Source organism: Sparus aurata, chromosome 8 (assembly GCF_900880675.1).
Source record: "Sparus aurata chromosome 8, fSpaAur1.1, whole genome shotgun sequence".
NCBI classification, from domain to species: domain Eukaryota; kingdom Metazoa; phylum Chordata; class Actinopteri; order Spariformes; family Sparidae; genus Sparus; species Sparus aurata.
Genome location: NC_044194.1, coordinates 32,469,638 through 32,489,328, shown reverse-complemented (window position 1 = coordinate 32,489,328; position 19,691 = coordinate 32,469,638).

Sequence of the window (19,691 nt, the reverse complement as noted above, 5' to 3'; positions counted from 1 at the left end):
TTTCTGTCCGTCAAAATCACACTGATGATCACCATGGCTCCGGCGCAGCAAAAAAATAAAATTTTAATTTTCTGTCGTAAAATATGCAGAGGAAAACTCGGAAGAAGCAGCACAAGACGTTTCTCTGTCGACCCCAAGAGAGTGAGAGAAACTGAGCTTCAGCATCTGTCCGAGGAGGACAGCAACAGGGCCAGGCTGCCTGGTGGAGGAAGGAAGAAGGCCAGCGAGGAGCCTGAGATAAACATGCGGGGATGGGTTATCAGCAAACGGGCACACTCCGAGAGAGTGTCCCGCAAAATGATCAGGGCGATGTCGAAACAGATGTATGCCACCGTGAGTGACAGCAGAGATGAGGAGTTTGCCGCGAGTGCTGGTTGGCTAAATCGTTTCCTCCGCCGCAACAACTTCACTTACAGAAGACGCACAACTATTGAATTAAATGCTTGTCCCAAATAAACGCCTGGTCTGAGTGATTGAAACAAATAAATGCCCCGGCCATTATTTGGTACATTACATATTGGCTGCGCCTCATTACCAAACACACACGCAATCACGCACGCACATACGCACATGGACACCGATTCAAACGTTAATGTAAATGAAACCTCTGATATCACAATCCTTCTAGCGGACGTGACCCAGGCAGAACAGACGCCCAATTTACAGCGGCAGATTAATAAGAACTCCTGGGCAACAAGCAGACCGGTGTTTAAAGAGTGACAGCAGGGACGGCCAATCACACAAGAAACAGCAGAGCCAATCGAGGAGCTTGTGGGCGGGTCTAAACTCAGGGAAACAGGCTCCGGCTTGAGCGGCTGTTTTCCGCTTGGTCCTAGTGCTTGACGTGTCTCTATAGCGTAACATGGTTTTTGGACGGTAAAAACTGCAGGGGACCAAAACGGCCTTTTGAAAAAGTGCAGGGGACATGTCCCCTGTGTCCCCCCGCAAAATTACGTCCGTGTATTGTACTGTATAAATACTGTATGTTTTTCAAAAATTGTTTACATGTTTTCTTGTTATTCCCCCTTTCCATGTCATAATAAAAAACAGGTGTCACAGAAGTGGGTTCTCTTCAACTCATGCAGCCCCAGTAGGGGTGGGTAAAATTCATCAATGCATTGCAATATATTTTTTCCCAATTCAATATCGATTCATAAAATCCTCTGAATTGATTCAGGCAAGCGACCACCCGTGGTCCCTCGCCGGACCTCTCGGTCCCCACCTCAAGCAGCTGGAAGCGTCTGGCCCGCGACCTCGCTCGAGGGTCGGCGGGTGATGCGCCGCGGAAACACCGTCGGAGCTGCGGAGGCAGGTAGCCTATATCTGACGCACCGCTCTTTCGGAGACAGTAAACTCCCAGCGCAGCTGGTCTCAACCTGTCCGCTGCACTGTGCGCTTGCGAGTAGCACTCTCCTCCGGGGAGAGAGGGGGGGTCAGTGTCAACGTTTACCCACTCGTGTCTAGCCGGAGGGCGGAGGGATATGGAATTGGATTTGTGCCAAAAGTAACAAACAAAACTTCTTAAATGTCAAACAAAAATAGGAATTTGAGAGAACATAAAACTAATTTCAAAAATAAAACTTATAACTTGCAATCAAATAATTTGTAAAATAGTGCAAAGAATTGGTCTTTTACTCTTCTAATAATGCATTATTTTGTTTACGGTTCCCTCTGCTGGTCTCTCTGCCACTCTGTCTCGTTTGCACTCCCTTTTTGTTTGCGATTTTGGCACAAACCTCTCGGGTGGGTGGGCCTTTTTAGCAGAGCGTCCCCATTGGCTAATTGGTTTTTGACTGACACAGCTCAGTGCTCCGGAAGTTATAGGTAGGTAGCTGGCGTGCTAAAAACCCTGGATTTATGGAGAGAAGAAGAAAGTGACGAGAACGACAACAATAACGATCCTCAAATAGAAAACCTGATGAAATGTAAGTAGTTATTACATACATATATTGTCTGTGAGTTATATTTTGTTGATTTGTTGTGTTAAATTATAAGTAAAGAAAAGCAAGGTTTTGCTATGTGACATTAAATTAGCTTTTACCATGGACCGTATAGGTTAGCCAGCGTGCTAACGTTATGTCCCGTTAAGTTGTCGTTCAAGCACACACACACACACACACACACACATAGACGCCGCATTGACCGCTGAATCGTATGTCAAAGTCGTCGTGAAGTTGTTTGCTAAATCACTCTCCCAAGCACCAGCTTCCATTGACGAAAACAGCATTTATCTTGCGGAGCAAGGGAGGTGTTGGTCTACTTCTGCCTTATTTCCTAAGTTTAATTGTGGTAATTTGTGATTTCGGTGTTTGAACGTGTTAGTTAGGATTTACCGAAGTCACACAAACTAACCGATCGAAGCGGCAGTAGACCAGCATCGCCCGTGTTCTGCGAGGCTAAAATAGCTGTTTTTGTTAAGGGAAACTGGTGCTGGGGAAAGAGTGATTTAACTTAGCTTTCCTGTTAAAAAAGGCTGTATAACGGCAAGGTAAAGCACTTAGTGGGTAATTGAAATTAGTTGAGATACTGTATAAACGTTATAGTGCTCCTCTACTGTTTACGGGGCTGTCTGTCAGTCATGCTTAGGCAGCTTCGTGAGGGACTGCAACTTTACGGTCTGATAGGTGTCATGGAAAGGAACAGAGCAGTTTGCCGTGACCTCTTTGTAGCTGGTGATGATGAAAAGTTACGTTATTATGATCTGTTGAATAAAAGGCATGTTGTTGTCCCTGTGGTAGGCTTGATTGAAATCATCTTATATTTTATATCGTTTAAATGAGGCTAACACACAAAATTCTTGATTAAAGTCATAAATATTTTTCTTCTTCCTGAATGTGTTTTTCAGGTGGACTCGTACTACATTGTGTCTCACTTGGCCCCAAGAATGAGTGAAAGTGGTATCCTGCAGAATGCAAGAGAGACACAGATCCTGAATAACTTCCAGGATTTCCTGCAGGAGCTCGAAGGCAAGTGTTTGAAACATAAGAACAAACTGGGAGATACATGCCTGAGATTTATACAGTCATTTCCATGAAGAATATACAGCATAAGACAGACAATTCTTATAATTGAGAAGAGGGGTGTGAGTGTGCTTAGCAAAGCAGTCTTGCACTATAATTTATTTTTTATTGTTGTGCTACCTTCCACCTTATGTTGTATAGCTGCACCTACATCCAGCATGTGTTTTTACAGCTACTGTGCCATTACAGTATTTGGCCTGCTGCTGCCACTAATACTACTATCATTAACCTTACTAGTTAACCATTACTGCCATTACTATTGTCAACCACTTCAAAATTGTTGAAGCTTCAAATGATAATGCCAGTTAAATCAATCAATCTTTAATACTGTAGCATGCACATAACTTACTTTAATAAAACTCTTAACACCCACTGGATCACTGCTGAGAAAATGTATCATTTCCCAGTTTGTAATGTTAACTGTAAACAGGATATCATACTTTAGCAGACAGATAGATGCTGCAAAGTAATATCATGTCTGTCTGGTTTTGTTTGATTGTATTCAGCTATTTTGACATTGTCTCATTTTGAATGTCCTCAAATGGAACTGCAGAGGATGGGGATACACTCACTGTCCCAGACATGATGTAGTGGTTGACAAGACAGTCACACAGACATCTACTTCTCTCAGAGAGAGAGGCTTTTACCATCACTGTCCACTTTGACTACACATGTGCGGAACGGATGCCAAACCACACAATTTGTTATCCAGTTGGTAGCGCATGCACACAGACAATCACAATTCCAACTGCACATTGTCTTGATTACTGTGATTTCAAGGCAAATATGGAAACTGCTATCAAATTTGGTGCTGGCTTTTATAGACTCTAAAGTATCAGGTTAACTGTTTCGTTCAGTGTTAAAACTGAAGAGTATGTTTACATGTTCATGTCATTTTGATTTCAATGTGTAATGTAATGTGTTTTTCCAAACTAAGATTTGTGCTTGATATATCTAGTTAACTTTTGCATCAACTTTGCATTGCCAAAAACTTGAGGTTTAATGCAGTTTAGTTTGTCATTTCAAAGGAACTTACAGTTGACACACAGTTGGCATTCATTTGTTACACTCTCTTCCTGTAATATGCCTTACATGGTACAAAAGGCAAAAAATAAAATCAAAATACCAAAACTACATGTTTTTTTTTTTTTGGCCTTTTTTATTGGCTTTAATTGATAGTACGTGTTCTTCTTGAAACACCATACAACCTGGCTAAATTTTCTAAAGGAAGTGAAGTGGAAAGGAGACTTTTAAGATCGTCTGCATGGATTTCCAGGCGTGGCCGTCCCAGCTCTCCCACAGTGGCAGTTACAATATCCGACACATTAACTGATGTTTCTGAAACAGATTGAATACTAAAGATGTTGATCAACTCCTGTAGACTCTGTATGAGTTCTGGTGGGATGTTTAAATGATCTGCTGCCATTGTTGCCAAGGAAAGCTCTTGTTGAGCAACATCCAGGAGGTACTCCATATCAAGTGTCTCATTCCTGAGGATCAAGCTGAATCTTGCTTGAATCCTCTGCAACACTTCGTTTCTTACTTGGTCCTGCAAGCACAGACATTGCCAGATGTCAGAAGTACATAATATCTATAGAACTGAACACATTTCATTACATTATCCGAACTATATCACAGACTGCGCTATCATTGAAACGACCCTACATCCTATATGATTAATAATATAATGGTCCATGTATTAAGATTTAAGTAGAAAATAAAAACATCAATAGTCCCATTAACTTAATTATTTTTAGAATATTGTTGATTCAAAATATAGCTAAAAATTGATACTACATAATACATAACATAATACAGTGATATTAGTTGGATCATAACATGTTGAAATAGACAGGTAGGTAATTACCTGGGAATGCATCTTAGCTCTGTTTTGGTCCTGCTCAGGTCCTACAGTGTTACCTTGTTCAACAGAGAGAAGATGACAGAGTCAGTATTAACAAGGCAGCTCCACCAGTCTCCCCTGATTCACAGTTCAAAGTATCGTGATTTTTAACAAATAACATCATCACACTTGCGTGTGTAACTATAGACACCGCATTGGCCGTTTCAGCCCGTCTTAGATACAACAGCGTCGCCACTATATTGGACCGGGCAGACAGCCCCGTAAACAGTAGAGGAGCACTATAACGTTTATACAGTATCTCAACTAATGTCAATTACCCACTCAGTGCTTTACCTTGCCGTTATACAGCCTTTTTTAACAGGAAAACTAAGTTAAATCCCTCTTTCCCCAGCACCAGTTTCCCTTGACAAAAACAGCAGTTTTAGCCTCGCAGAACACGGCAATGCTAGTCTACTGCCGCTTCGATCGGTTAGTTTGTGTGACTTCGGTAAATCCTAACTAACTCGTTCAAACACCGAAATCACAAATTACCACAATTAAACTTAGGAAATAAGGCAGAAGTAGACCAACACCACCCTTGCTCCGCAAGATAAATGCTGTTTTCGTCAATGGAAGCTGGTGCTTGGGAGAGTGATTTAGCAAACAACTTCACGACGACATACGATTCAGTGGTGAATGCGGCGTCTGTCTGTGTGTGTGTGTGTGTGTGTGTGTGTGTGTGCTTGAACGACAACTTAACGGGACATCACGTTAGCACGTTTGCTAACCTATACGGTCCATGGTAAAAGCTAATTTAACATCACATAGCAAAACCTTGCTTTTCTTTACTTATAACTTAACACAACAAATCAACAAAATGTCACTCACAGACAATATATGTATGTAATAACTACTTACATTTCATTCGTTTTTCTAGTTGAGGATCGTTATTGTTGTCGTTCTTGTCACTTTCTTCTTCTCTCCATAAAGCCAGGGTTTTTAGCTCGCCAGCTACCTACATACAACTTCCGGAGCACTGAGTCTATTGAGCTGTGTCAGTCAAAAACCAATTAGCCAAGGGGGACGCTCTGCTAAAAAGGCCCACCCACCCGAGAGGTTTGTGCCAGAATCGCAAACAAAAAGTCAGGGAGCGCAAACGAGACAGAGTGGCAGAGAGACCAGCAGAGGGAACCGTAAACAAAATAATGCATTATTAGAAGAGTAAAAGACCAATTCTTTGCACTATTTCACAAATTATTTGATTGCAAGTTATACGTTTTATTAGGGCCCGAGCAGGGAACCTGCAAGGACCCTATTGTTTTTCAAATGATTTTTATTATTAGGGCCCGAGCAGGGAACCTGCAAGGACCCTATTGTTTTTCAAATGATTTTTATTAGGGCCCGAGCAGGTCATCGACCTGCGAGGTCCCTATTGAAATTGGAAAGATTCTTCTTATTATTATTCTTCTGCGCTTTGACTGCAGTTTTGGATGCCTGAACATATCCAAAAACTCATCAAATTTGGAATATACATCACATCTGGCGAAAAATTTGATAATTTAATGTCGTTGGGTGAGGTCGTGACCTGCGGGCTCTGTAGCGCCTTCTAATGTTCAGCCCCGCCTCCCACAAGTGCGTAGAAGAACTAAATTCAATATGTTCAATATCTCAGCATCAATACTTAGTCTGGCATTTTGCTTTTGGCCGCCATGTTGAAATATTGCCAATCTTCGTACTTAAATGATCTCCTCCTACAGATGTAACACCACCGACTTCAAAGTCACTCAGTAGCATCCTCTGACCTTGAAGATGAAAAGTTATTAAAATCTTTATCCTACGTCATACCTGCTGGCCACAGTGGAGCGTGCAATTCGAATCCTTCGCCGTGAAGCATCATGTCCTCATAACTTCTTCATGCAATGTCTTATCTCGGCCAAATCTCTCAGGAATGCAGAGGGAGTCGCCCTGATGAGATCTGTGTAGTCATGGGGTGTGGCCGTGACGCGTGGGCTCTGTAGCGCCCCCTATTGTGATGCCCCGCCTCCTACTTGTAACATAGGAGGATGAAAATTGGTAAGCAGATTCCTCATGACCGGACGCACAAAAAACCCATGTGGACCCCTAGTGTCAGTCCAACAGGAAGGCAGCCATTTAGATGTGTGGCGGCGTTTTTGTCCAAATCATGCCTACTTTGAAAATTATCTTATAGGTCACCCACTGGAAACATAATTTAAGTTTTATGTCATTCAATGTGGGCTCCTACATGCTGTAAGTGACACAAGTCGCCACTAGATGGCACTGTTGTCTTTCAAGACACAGGTATCCATTGTGCTTAGCAACCTCTGGATAACCTCTAGATAATTTCATGTCATTGCAGGAAGTCAGCCTCATATTTAGGGCCCGAGCAGGTCATCGACCTGTGAGGTCCCTATTGTAATTGGAAGAATTATTAGGGCCCGAGCAGGTCATCGACCTGTGAGGTCCCTATTGTAATTGGAAGGACTAGTGTACCGCTTTAACTGCAGTTTTGGAGGCCTGAACATACCCAAAAACTCACCAAATTTGGAATATACGTCACATCTAGTGAAAAATTTGATAATTTGATGCCGTTGGGCGAGGTCGTGACCTGCAGGCTCTGTAGCGCCCCCTAATGTTCTTCCCTGCCTTCCACATGCACGTAGATGAACGAAATTCGGTACGCTGATTGATCCTGAGCAGACGCACAAAAAAGTCTGTGGGGACCATACTGTCACTCCAACAGGAAGTCAGCTATTTAGATGTGTGGCGGCGTTTTTGTCCAATTCATGCCTACTTTGAAAATTATCTTGTCCTAGAGCTTAAACACCACAGTCTTAAAATTAACTCAGTAATTTTCTTCATGTCTTGAAGAACAAAAGTTATTAAAATCTTTCAGCTGCGACATACTTTAGTGGGCGGGGCAGTGGAAACCATTTTTTTCCCTCGCGGTCAAGCATCGAGGCTTTATAACTTCAACATACAATTTCCTATCCACACCAAACTGCTCGTAAGTGTAGAGGGTGTCTCCCTGAACACATCTCAGCATCAATACTTAGTCTGCCATTTTGATTTTGGCTGTCATGTTGAAATATTGACAATCTTCGTACTTAAATTATCTCCTCCTACAGACGTAACGCCACCGACTTCAAAGTCACTCAGTAGCATCGTCTGACCTTGAAGATGAAAAGTTATTAAAATCTTTATCCTACGTCATACCTGCTGGCCACAGTGGAGCGGGAAATTCGAATCCTTCGCCGTAAAGCATCGTGTCCTCATAACTTCTTCATACAATTTCCTATCTCGGCCAAATCTCTCAGGAATGCAGAGGGAGTCGTCCTGATGAGATCTGTGTGGTCATGGGGCGTGGCGGTGACGCGTGGGCTCTGTAGCGCCCCCTATTGTGATGCCCCGCCTCCTACTTGTACATAGAAGGACGCAAATCGGTACGCACCTTCATCATGACCAGACGCACAAAAAACCCATTTGGATGCTTACTCTCACTACAACAGGAAGTCAGTTATTTAGATGTGTGGCGGAATTTTTGACAAATTCATGCTGACTTAGAAAATTATCTTGTCCTAGAGCTTAAACGCCACATTCTTCAAATTAACTCAGTAATTTTCTTCATGCCTTGGAGAACAAAAGTTATTAAAATCTTTCAGCTGCGACATACTTTAGTGGGCGGGGCAGTGGAAACCATTTTTTTCCCTCGCGGTCAAGCATCGAGGCTTTATAACTTCAACATACAATTTCCTATCCACACCAAACTGCTCGTAAGTGTAGAAGGTGTCTCCCCGAACACATCTCAGCATCAATACTTAGTCTGCCATTTTGATTTTGGCCGTCATGTTGACATATTGACAATCTTCGTACTTAAATTATCTCCTCCTACAGACGTAACGCCACCGACTTCAAAGTCACTCAGTAGCATCGTCTGACCTTGAAGATGAAAAGTTATTAAAATCTTTATCCTACGTCATACCTGCTGGCCACAGTGGAGCGGGAAATTCGAATCCTTCGCCGTAAAGCATCGTGTCCTCATAACTTCTTCATACAATTTCCTATCTCGGCCAAATCTCTCAGGAATGCAGAGGGAGTCGTCCTGATGAGGTCATGGGGCGTGGCGGTGACGCGTGGGCTCTGTAGCGCCCCCTATTGTGATGCCCCGCCTCCTACTTGTACATAGAAGGACGCAAATCGGTACGCACCTTCATCATGACCAGACGCACAAAAAACCCATTTGGATGCTTACTCTCACTCAACAGGAAGTCAGTTATTAAGATGTGTGGCGGCGTTTTTGTCCAAATCATGCCAACTTTGAAAATTATCTTGTCCTAGAGCTTAAACACCACAGTCTTCAAATTAACTCAGTAATTTTCTTCATGCCTTGAAGAACAAAGTTATTAAAATCATTCAAATGCACGATGGTTATGTTGGCCATTCGGTGGAAACCATTTTGTCCTCACGCCGTCAAGCATCGAGGCTTTATAACTTCAACATACAATTTCCTATCCACACCAAACTGCTTGTAACTGTAGAAGCTGTCTCCCCGAACAAATCTCAGCATCAATACTTAGTCTGCCATTTTGCGTTTGGCCGACATGTTGAATTACGCCAATCTTCGTACTTAAATTATCTCCTCCTACAGATGTAACACCACCGACTTCAAAGTCACTCAGTAGCATCCTCTGACCTTGAAGATGAAAAGTTATTGAAATCTTTATCCTACGTCATTCCTGCTGACAGTTGCGGAGCCCGCCATAACAATCCTTCGTCATGAAGCATCAAGTCCTGATAACTCCTTCATACTATTTCCTATCTAGGCCAAATCTAGAGGGAATCGAGAGGGAGTCCCCATGAATAGATCTGTGCATCAATACTCTGTCATATCCATAGCCCTACCCACTGGAAACATGAATTAGTTTTAATCTCATTCCATTAGGGCTCCTACAAGCTGTGAGTGACACAAGTCGCCACTAGATGGCAGTGTTGTCTTTCTGATAAGTGAGTGGTAGTGAGCCACAGCACACAATTTTCAAATAAGCCAATTTGCTAAGAATGCCATTTGCGTGTTGTGTCTGCCCTGTCAATGTGGCACACAACAAGATGTGTGTAGTTGTGATTCTGCCCAACTCTTCCGCGATGAACGAAGTGGATTCCACTGTGATATGAAACAACTGAGTGAGTTCTTTGGTTAAACACCGCTACTGCAGGACGCTGGTCAAACCTGGTCACTTGACCGCTGTCCCTTTCCAAAAGGAAGAATCACATCTGGCTGCACTCCACTACCTAAATCCACCACCTATCTAAATCTTTGGCATTCCCCTTCCATCCTCCCCTATGATGCGCTGCCTTCCTGCCTTCGCGGTGACAACAGAAGGCAGTGTCTTATCTGCGCCGGTGGTCGAGTGGTTGGAGTGCATGCCACATATGCAGTAGACCCGGGTTCGAATTTAGGGCGGAGGAAGTTTACTGCAAGCCACAACCCCCCCCTCTCTGTCCCACTTCCAATCTGTCCCCTGCAAAAACACAGGTGTCCATGCCTGAATTCCAGACAAAGGCAAAGAGAAGGCCGTAACACTTCACACAACGTAACGGTGCAGAATCGATTGTCAAAACGTACCCGATCATTAAATGTTTCAGAAAACATTCACCTGTAGTCCATTTGGATTTCTGTGGATTGCACGAAGTTGTTCTGACTTCACATGAAAGCGCTTAATACTGGCAGGGGCAACCCACCGCGTTACAAACACACGTTGGGAGAAGAGGCTGATATTCACCCCCGGCGTGCACCGTCCCAAACGCAGGCGGTTGCCGCCTCCGTGAACAACGATCGAGCAACGGGGCTTAAGCCGCGGCGCGTTTGGACGGCGGCACGCCCCGACGCGCCCGCTGACTGCGAGGGCCCGTTCATCACTGCTTGCAGTTTTAATTATTAGATTTTATTGAAACTTCAAAATGTGGCAGCACGCACTTTATGGAATACAAACTAGCAAACAATGGAGAAATTAGATCAAAAGCTTGACAGTCATAGACAGCCATACATACATTTTGGTAAGGAGGCAAGTGAAGCATTATTTGACACTCATTTATGTGCAGTGATGACAAATAATGTCAGTTGTACATGGCATTTGCAGGTAGTGTTGTCTAAATTGCACATTACAACATGGAATAATTGAAGGGTAATGTTTAGAGCCACATAATGGATAAGTCAGTGGTAGTAAGCCACAGCACACAATTTTCAATCAAGCCAATTTGCTAAGAATGCCATTTGTGTGTTGTGTCTGCCCTGTCAGTGTGGCACAAAACAAGATGTGTGTAGTAGTGATTCTGACCAACTTTTCCACGATGAACACAGTGGCTTCCCCTGCCATTTTAAACAACTGACTGATTTCTTTGGTTAAAAGTCCCATATTATACTGTTTTTCATCAATGTCACACAGCTGTCAGAGGTCCAACAACTCTGTATTCGATATGCATTACCCCAAACACATCCGTGGTCCTGCATTCCAGCTGTCAAAACGTCGCTCTGCTGAGCTGTAATCAGAGCACTCTGTTTCTGTGCCTGCACCTTTAAATGCTAATGAGCTCCGTCTGTCAACTCGTACTTGGGGAGCTTTGGATGCTGTCACTCTGAGGAAGCCCGTTATGCTAACGGCATGCGCTAATGTTTACGGTGGATGTAACACTATGGCTCGCGGAGATTTTTTCGCTCAACCGAACCAGTTTGACCCAGAATCAGACCCAGAAGGAGAGGCTTCTGAAGAAGTACAGACTCTGCAGCTGCAGCAGGACGTTTCAGAATGGTTAGTGTGGCTAAATAATGTTAGTTTGTGTGTATGTGTTGTTACAGTTACTATAGTGTCGCTAATGGCTAACAGCTAGCGAAAGCTGTGTTTGTCTCAAACACAGTCTCCAAACTCTTGGACACTGTTGGCATAGTTTCTGTCTCCAGTCTGCACATGTTTCCAGACTTTCTACTGTGACAACCAAGGTCCATCGTAATATCATTAACATCACACTCGCTTCAAACGCCGTTGTATAGCGGACCGAAGTGGAGCTAACTAGTTAGCCAATTTCCAGCTGACTTCACCATACTCGTCGGCAACTGTAATCAAATCGCGGCGACAATTAAAGGTGTCTCGGGTGCAGTTGCTGCGTCCGGTATGGTTGAGACTGATCGTTTTACGAGGATCAGTGCCGAGGCAAAGACAGCGTTGTACTGACACTCGTTACTGAAGCAGTCCGATGTAAAGTGGTTAGCACACACATACAAGCTAACACGAACCGCAGCCGGCACGTTGTCATTAAAAAGGAAACACGACCACGGTCTCTTCTGTTGTTCTGTAGCTGGGACAGAATATATACTTATGTTGATTATTACGACCAACAACAGAGCAATTGCGTGTCTAGCTCTGAGCGACAACATTGTGAAACACTGCTGTCTCTCTGCTGGACACACCGAACTTCACCGCAGGGATGAACGCGCCCCTCTCTGACATCTCCTATCACCGCGCAGAGGAGGTCGGCCTATGATAATCACTCCTTTCGTTACATAACGAAAGGAGCAGAATCTGAACAGCCTATAGGAGCGCCTTGTTACCAGTTAGTGGGCTGCAGAGACCATGCAGGAATCACTGGTTTTCCTCATTCTGGGAGTTGGCAGGCTCAGGGAGGACCAGCTTATATATGTTGAGAGCAGAGAAAACTTGTTTTTTATGATATGGGATCTTTGAATAACACAAAACACAGCTGTGGTTAACAGTCAGTATGTCAAGCCATCATGCTGTTTAGCATGCTTTGCCTCTGCTAATGTTATGTTGGACATTGCACTGCGTATTCCAACGCTAATAATATATGGGTGATTCTCTGTAACGGGTGCCTTTTGGGTTCTCTGAGTTTTGAAAAAAGACCATAAATTATTGTACTTCTGAACATTGCATCTGATAAAGCAGTATTTGAACCTCTGGTAAAATACTGTTTCCCACCTTACATAGACGTGGAATGCCAAACATTACTAGGAATTTCTTTGTCATGTTAGCCATTTTTAATTCAACCCCGTAACAATGTGTTCTCTGTGTGAATACAATTTCAAAACATATTCAAACTAATTCTTGGAGATCCTTGGTAATCATCTGTCCCTTGTTTTAAGAATATATTGTAAGTACATTTCATTTTATTCTTAGTAATACTAATTTGAATGTCAAGTAGGATATGATACCTTCATGTAAATACGGCCTCCATATATTATGAAAATATGCAATGACATTAAGATTAGATTAGACCTTTATATATTTTCTTGTTGTCCTCTACAGTTTACACACAGTTCAACAAAGATTTCTCAAATATTTCTTTTTAATATCCAAAAATGTATGAAAATCTGTCACATAACAGGGTTGAACTCACTGTAACAGGGTTGAATAGAATAACAGGGTTGACGTTTCAATCAACTTTTCAATACTATTTAGATTAATTTACCAGCAAAATAAATGTCAACATTTTATCAAAATTATATTGACTCTAATTAATTCATTGCAACAAACAAGATGAGACAAACCTGTAATTTAGTATTTCATATCTAACATTGAAATCATTGAATCATAAAACATTTAATTTACCATGAAAATCACTGACGTTAAAACTATTTTATCAAATTTAAACTGACTTCATTGTAACAAAAAAGAAGAAACAAACATGTCATTGGGTATTTCGTATGAAATCACTGAATCATAAAATATTCAATTGAACATTAAAATCATTGACAAGAACTATTTCATAATGTTTTATAATAACTTCATTCCATACACACTTAACAGACAGCAGTCCTGTAGTTTTTTTCTATTTTAGTAGTATCAGTTAAGATTGTCTTTGCTGTTGATCCTTAATCTTTGCGTCCTTTTTAGTCTGACAGTCGATCCCAAATCTCTTTCTGAATTTGCATGTGGCGTGCATCATGTCCTGTCATGGGCTGAGGAGGTGGGATGAGCTCTAGCACGTCATCCAGTGGATACCACAGCACATCCTCTCATTATTATATATTATAGCCTTACTCCCATCCAGTTGGCGGAATTTTTCGCCCTGTGAACAAATGTTGTTCTGACCTCGGACAGTGACGAAGCTTCTCTGTTTGCTCCCTAGAACACAATGAAATGTGAAACAGACAAAAGAGTTCTAATACAGCAAAATAATATAATCATCATAAGGATAATAACCATAAACATAGCTCTTTATTCCAATGTTTAACTAGACTTTTCACGGATCACAGCCTGATCTAAATCTGTTAATCTTGGTCCATTTATGTATAAGAAGTAAAACGAGTCTATAACATCTCCACAGTCACAATACGATATAAGATATGAGTCAACCTCTGAACATCTAATGGTTGAAAGTAAAAGGCATTAAGCTGAGCATTACCAACGTATTTTAACTGATATTTTGAGGTTTTAAGGTCCCTTGAAGTTTAACATATCTGGCGTTTGACGCTCAAATGATTAAAAACTGAGTATAGACCCAATACTTGCATTTGAATGAGAGATCTGCGCCACTTGAGGTTGCCATCATTTATTTATTCATTCTCTGTAGGCGCGCAATGAATCTTGGTAGCCGCGAAGGATAGTAGCGGTGTGTCCTCCAGGAACAGGCAAAAAAAGGAGGCATTTGTGGGGAGCATTTGGAGCACACTTTGAATTTGGACAGGCTTCGCGCGGCTTAGTGACGTAATTGCACTTCATATACGCACTATGAAGGATGGTGCCCCTGAATTCGGACAAAGCCATAGTCAGATGTACATGGCATTTGCAGGTAGTTTTGTCTGAATTGCACGTTACAACAGGGCATATTTGAAGGGTAATGGGTTGAGCCACATAATGGATAAGTGAGTGGTAGTGAGCCACAGCACACAATTTTCAAATAAGCCAATTTGCTAAGAATGCCATTTGCGTGTTGTGTCTGCCCTGTCAGTGTGGCACACAACAAGATGTGTGTAGTTGTGATTCTGCACAACTCTTCCGCGATGAACGAAGTGGATTCCACTGCGATATGAAACAACTGAGTGAGTTCTTTGGTTAAACACCGCTACTGCAGGACGCTGGTCAAACCTGGTGACTTGACCGCTGTCCCTTTCCAAAAGGAAGAATCACATCTGGCTGCACTCCACTACCTATCTAAATCTGTGGCATTCCACTTCCATCCTCCCCTATGATGCGCTGCCTTCCTGCCTTCACGGTGACAACAGAAGGCAGTGTCTTATCTGCGCCGGTGGTCGAGTGGTTGGTGTGCATGCCACATACGCAGTGGACCCGGGTTCGAATTTAGGGCGGAGGAAGTTTACTGCAAGCCACAACCCCCCCCCTCCCTGTCCCACTTCCAATCTATTCGCTGCAAAAACACAGGTGTCCATGCCTGAATTCCAGACAAAGGCAAAGAGAAGGCCGTAACACTTCACACAACGTAACGGTGCAGAATCGATTGTCAAAACGTACCTGATTACTAACTGTTTTAGAAGTCATTCACCTGCAGTCCATTTGGGTTTCTGTGGATTGCAGGAAGTTGTTCTGACTTCACCTGAAAGCGCTTAATACTGGCAGGGGCAACCCACCACGTTACAAACACACGTTGGGAGAAGAGGCTGATATTCACCCCCGGCGTGCACCGTCCCAAACGCAGGCGGTTGCCGCCCCCCCGAACAACGACCGAGCAATGGGGCTTAAGCCGCGGCGCGTTTGGACTGCAGCACGCCTCGACGCGCGCGCGGACTGCGGGGGCCCGTTCATCACTGCTTGCAGTTTTAATTAGGGCCCGAGCAGGGAACCTGCAAGGACCCTATTGTAATTGAATTGTTTTTTAGGGCCCGAGCAGGTCATCGACCTGTGAGGTCCCTATTGTAATTGGAAGGACTAGTGTACCGCTTTAACTGCAGTTTTGGAGGCCTGAACATACCCAAAAACTCACCAAATTTGGAATATACGTCACATCTAGTGAAAAATTTGATAATTTAATGCCGTTGGGCGAGGTCGTGACCTGCGGGCTCTGTAGCGCCCCCTAATGTTCCTCCCTGCCTTCCACATGCACGTAGATGAACGAAATTCGGTACGCTGATTCATCGTGAGCAGACGCACAAAAAAGTCTGTGGGGACCATACTGTCACTCCAACAGGAAGTCAGCTATTTAGATGTGTGGCGGCGTTTTTGTCCAATTCATGCCTACTTTGAAAATTATCTTGTCCTAGAGCTTAAACACCACAGTCTTAAAATTAACTCAGTAATTTTCTTCATGTCTTGAAGAACAAAAGTTATTAAAATATTTCAGCTGCGACATACTTTAGTGGGCGGGGCAGTGGAAACCATTTTTTTCCCTCGCGGTCAAGCATCGAGGCTTTATAACTTCAACATACAATTTCCTATCCACACCAAACTGCTCGTAAGTGTAGAGGGTGTCTCCCCGAACACATCTCAGCATCAATACTTAGTCTGCCATTTTGATTTTGGCCGTCATGTTGAAATATTGACAATCTTCGTACTTAAATTATCTCCTCCTACAGACGTAACGCCACCGACTTCAAAGTCACTCAGTAGCATCCTCTGACCTTGAAGATGAAAAGTTATTAAAATCTTTATCCTACGTCATACCTGCTGGCCACAGTGGAGCGGGAAATTCGAATCCTTCGCCGTAAAGCATCGTGTCCTCATAACTTCTTCATACAATTTCCTATCTCGGCCAAATCTCTCAGGAATGCAGAGGGAGTCGCACTGATGAGATCTGTGTGGTCATGGGGCGTGGCGGTGACGTATGGGCTCTGTAGCGCCCCCTATTGTGATGCCCCGCCTCCTACTTGTACATAGAAGGACGCAAATCGGTACGCACCTTCATCATGACCAGACGCACAAAAAACCCATTTGGATGCATACTCTCACTACAACAGGAAGTCAGCTATTTAGATGTGTGGCGGAATTTTTGACAAATTCATGCCGACTTAGAAAATTATCTTGTCCTAGAGCTTAAACACCACAGTCTTCACATTAACTCAGTAATTTTCTTCATGCCTTGGAGAACAAAAGTTATTAAAATCTTTCAGCTGCGACATGCTTTAGTGGGCGGGGCGATGGAAACCATTTTTTCCCCTCGCGGTCAAACATCAAGGCTTTATAACTTTAACATACAATTACCTATCCACACCAAACTTCTATTTAGTGTAGAGGCTGTCTCCCCAAATAAATCTCAGCATCAATACTAAGTCGGCCATTTTGATTTTGGACGCCATTTTGAAATATTGCCAATCTTCGTACTTAAATTATCTCCTCCTACAGATGTAACACCACCGACTTCAAAGTCACTCAGTAGCATCCTTTGACCTTGAAGATGAAAAGTTATTAAAATCTTTATCCTACGTCATTCCTGCTGGCAGTTGCGGAGCCCGCCATAACAATCCTTCGCCATGAAGCATCAAGTCCTGATATCTCCTTCATACTATTTCCTGGCTCGGCCAAATCTAGAGGGAATCTAGAGGGAGTCGCCCTGAATAGATCTGTGCATCAATACTGTGTCATATCCATAGCGCCACCCACTGGAAACCCACTGGAAACATGAAGTAAGTTTTATCGCAGTCAATTTTGGCGCCCTACATGCATGTACATGAATGAAATTTGGCATGCATGTGTGTTATGAGAAGATGCACAAATGACTCATTTACACCCACACTCTCAGTCCAACAGGAAGTGGTCTATTTAGCTTAGAAGCACATGAATGTATGATGTACGTGATACAAGTCGCCACTAGATGGCACTGTTGTCTTTCAAGGCACATGTATCCTATCTAGATAACCTCTGAATGATTCCATTCAATTCCAGTAAGTCAGCCGCATATTCATCAGATTTTATTGAAACTTCAAAAGGTGGCAGCATGCACTTCTTGGAATAAAAACTGGTAAACAAAGCAGAACTTAGATCAAAAGCTTGACACTGATAGACAGCCATAAATACATTTTGAAAGAGGGCAAGTGAAGCATTATTCTGCACATATTTATGTGCAGTGATGACAAACATAGTCAGATGTACATGGCATTTGCAGGTCGTTTTGTCTGAATTGCACGTTACAACAGGGCATATTTGAATGGTAATGGGTTGAGCCACATAATGGATAAGTGAGTGGTAGTGAGCCACAGCACACAATTTTCAAATAAGCCAATTTGCTAAGAATGCCATTTGCGTGTTGTGTCTGCCCTGTCAATGTGGCACACAACAAGATGTGTGTAGTTGTGATTCTGCCCAACTCTTCCGCGATGAACGAAGTGAATTCCACTTCGATATGAAACAACTGAGTGAGTTCTTTGGTTAAACACCGCTACTGCAGGACGCTCGTCAAACCTGGTCACTTGACCGCTGTCCCTTTCCAAAAGGAAGAATCACATCTGGCTGCACTCCACTACCTATCTAAATCTGTGGCATTCCACTTCCATCCTCCCCTATGATGCGCTGCCTTCCTGCCTTCACGGTGACAACAGAAGGCAGTGTCTTATCTGCGCCGGTGGTCGAGTGGTTGGAGTGCATGCCACATACGCAGTGGACCCAGGTTTGAATTTAGGGCGGAGGAAGTTTACTGCAAGCCACAACCCCCCCTTCTCTGTCCCACTTCCAATCCAGAGAAGGCCGTAACACTTCACACAACGTAACGGTGCAGAATCGATTGTCAAAACGTACCTGATTATTAAATGTTTTAGAAATCATTCACCTGCAGCCCATTAGGATTTCTGTGGATTGCACGAAGTTGTTCTGACTTCACCTGAAAGCGCTTGATACTGGCAGGGGCAACCCACCGCGTTACAAACACACGTTGGGAGAAGAGGCTGATATTCACCCCCGGCGTGCACCGTCCCAAACGCAGGCGGTTGCCGCCTCCGTGAACAACGATCGAGGAACGGGGCTTAAGCCGCGGCGCGTTTGGACGGCGGCACGCCCCGACGCGCGCGCGGACTGCGAGGACCCGTTCATCACTGCTTGCAGTTTTAATTAGGGCCCGAGCAGGGAACCTGCGAGGTCCCTATTGTAATCGTAATGATTATTAGGGCCCGAGCAGGGAACCTGCAAGGACCCTATTGTTTTTGTAATGATTATTAGGGCCCGAGCAGGGAACCTGCAAGGACCCTATTGTTTTTGAAATGATTTTTATTATTAGGGCCCGAGCAGGTCATCGACCTGTGAGGTCCCTATTGTAATTGGAAGAATTATTCTTCATTAGGGCCCGAGCAGGTCATCGACCTGTGAGGTCCCTATTGTAATTGGAAGAATTATTCTTCATTATTATTATTATTCCTCTGCGCTTTGACTGCAGTTTTGGAAGCCTGAGCATACCCAAAAAGTCACCAAATTTGGAATATACGTCACATCTGGCGAAAAATTTGATAATTTAATGTCGTTGGGCAAGGTCGTGACCTGCTGGCTCTGTAGCGCCCCCTAAAGTTCAGCCCCGCCTCCCACAAGTGCGTAGAAGAACGAAAATCAATACGCTGGTTCCTCATGACCAGACGCACAAAAAATCGTCTTGGAGCGATACCGTCACTCCAACAGGAAGTCAGTTATTTAGATGTGTGGCGGCGTTTTTGTCCAATTCATGCCTACTTTGACAACGAACTTGTCCTAGAGCTTAAACACGACAGTCTTCACATTATCTCAGTAATTTTCTTCATGCCTTGGAGAACAAAAGTTATTAAAATCTTTCAGCTCCGAGATACTTTAGTGGGCGGGGCGACGGAAACCATTTTTTTCCCTCGCGGTCAACCATCAAGGCTTTATAACTTCAACATACAATTTCCTATC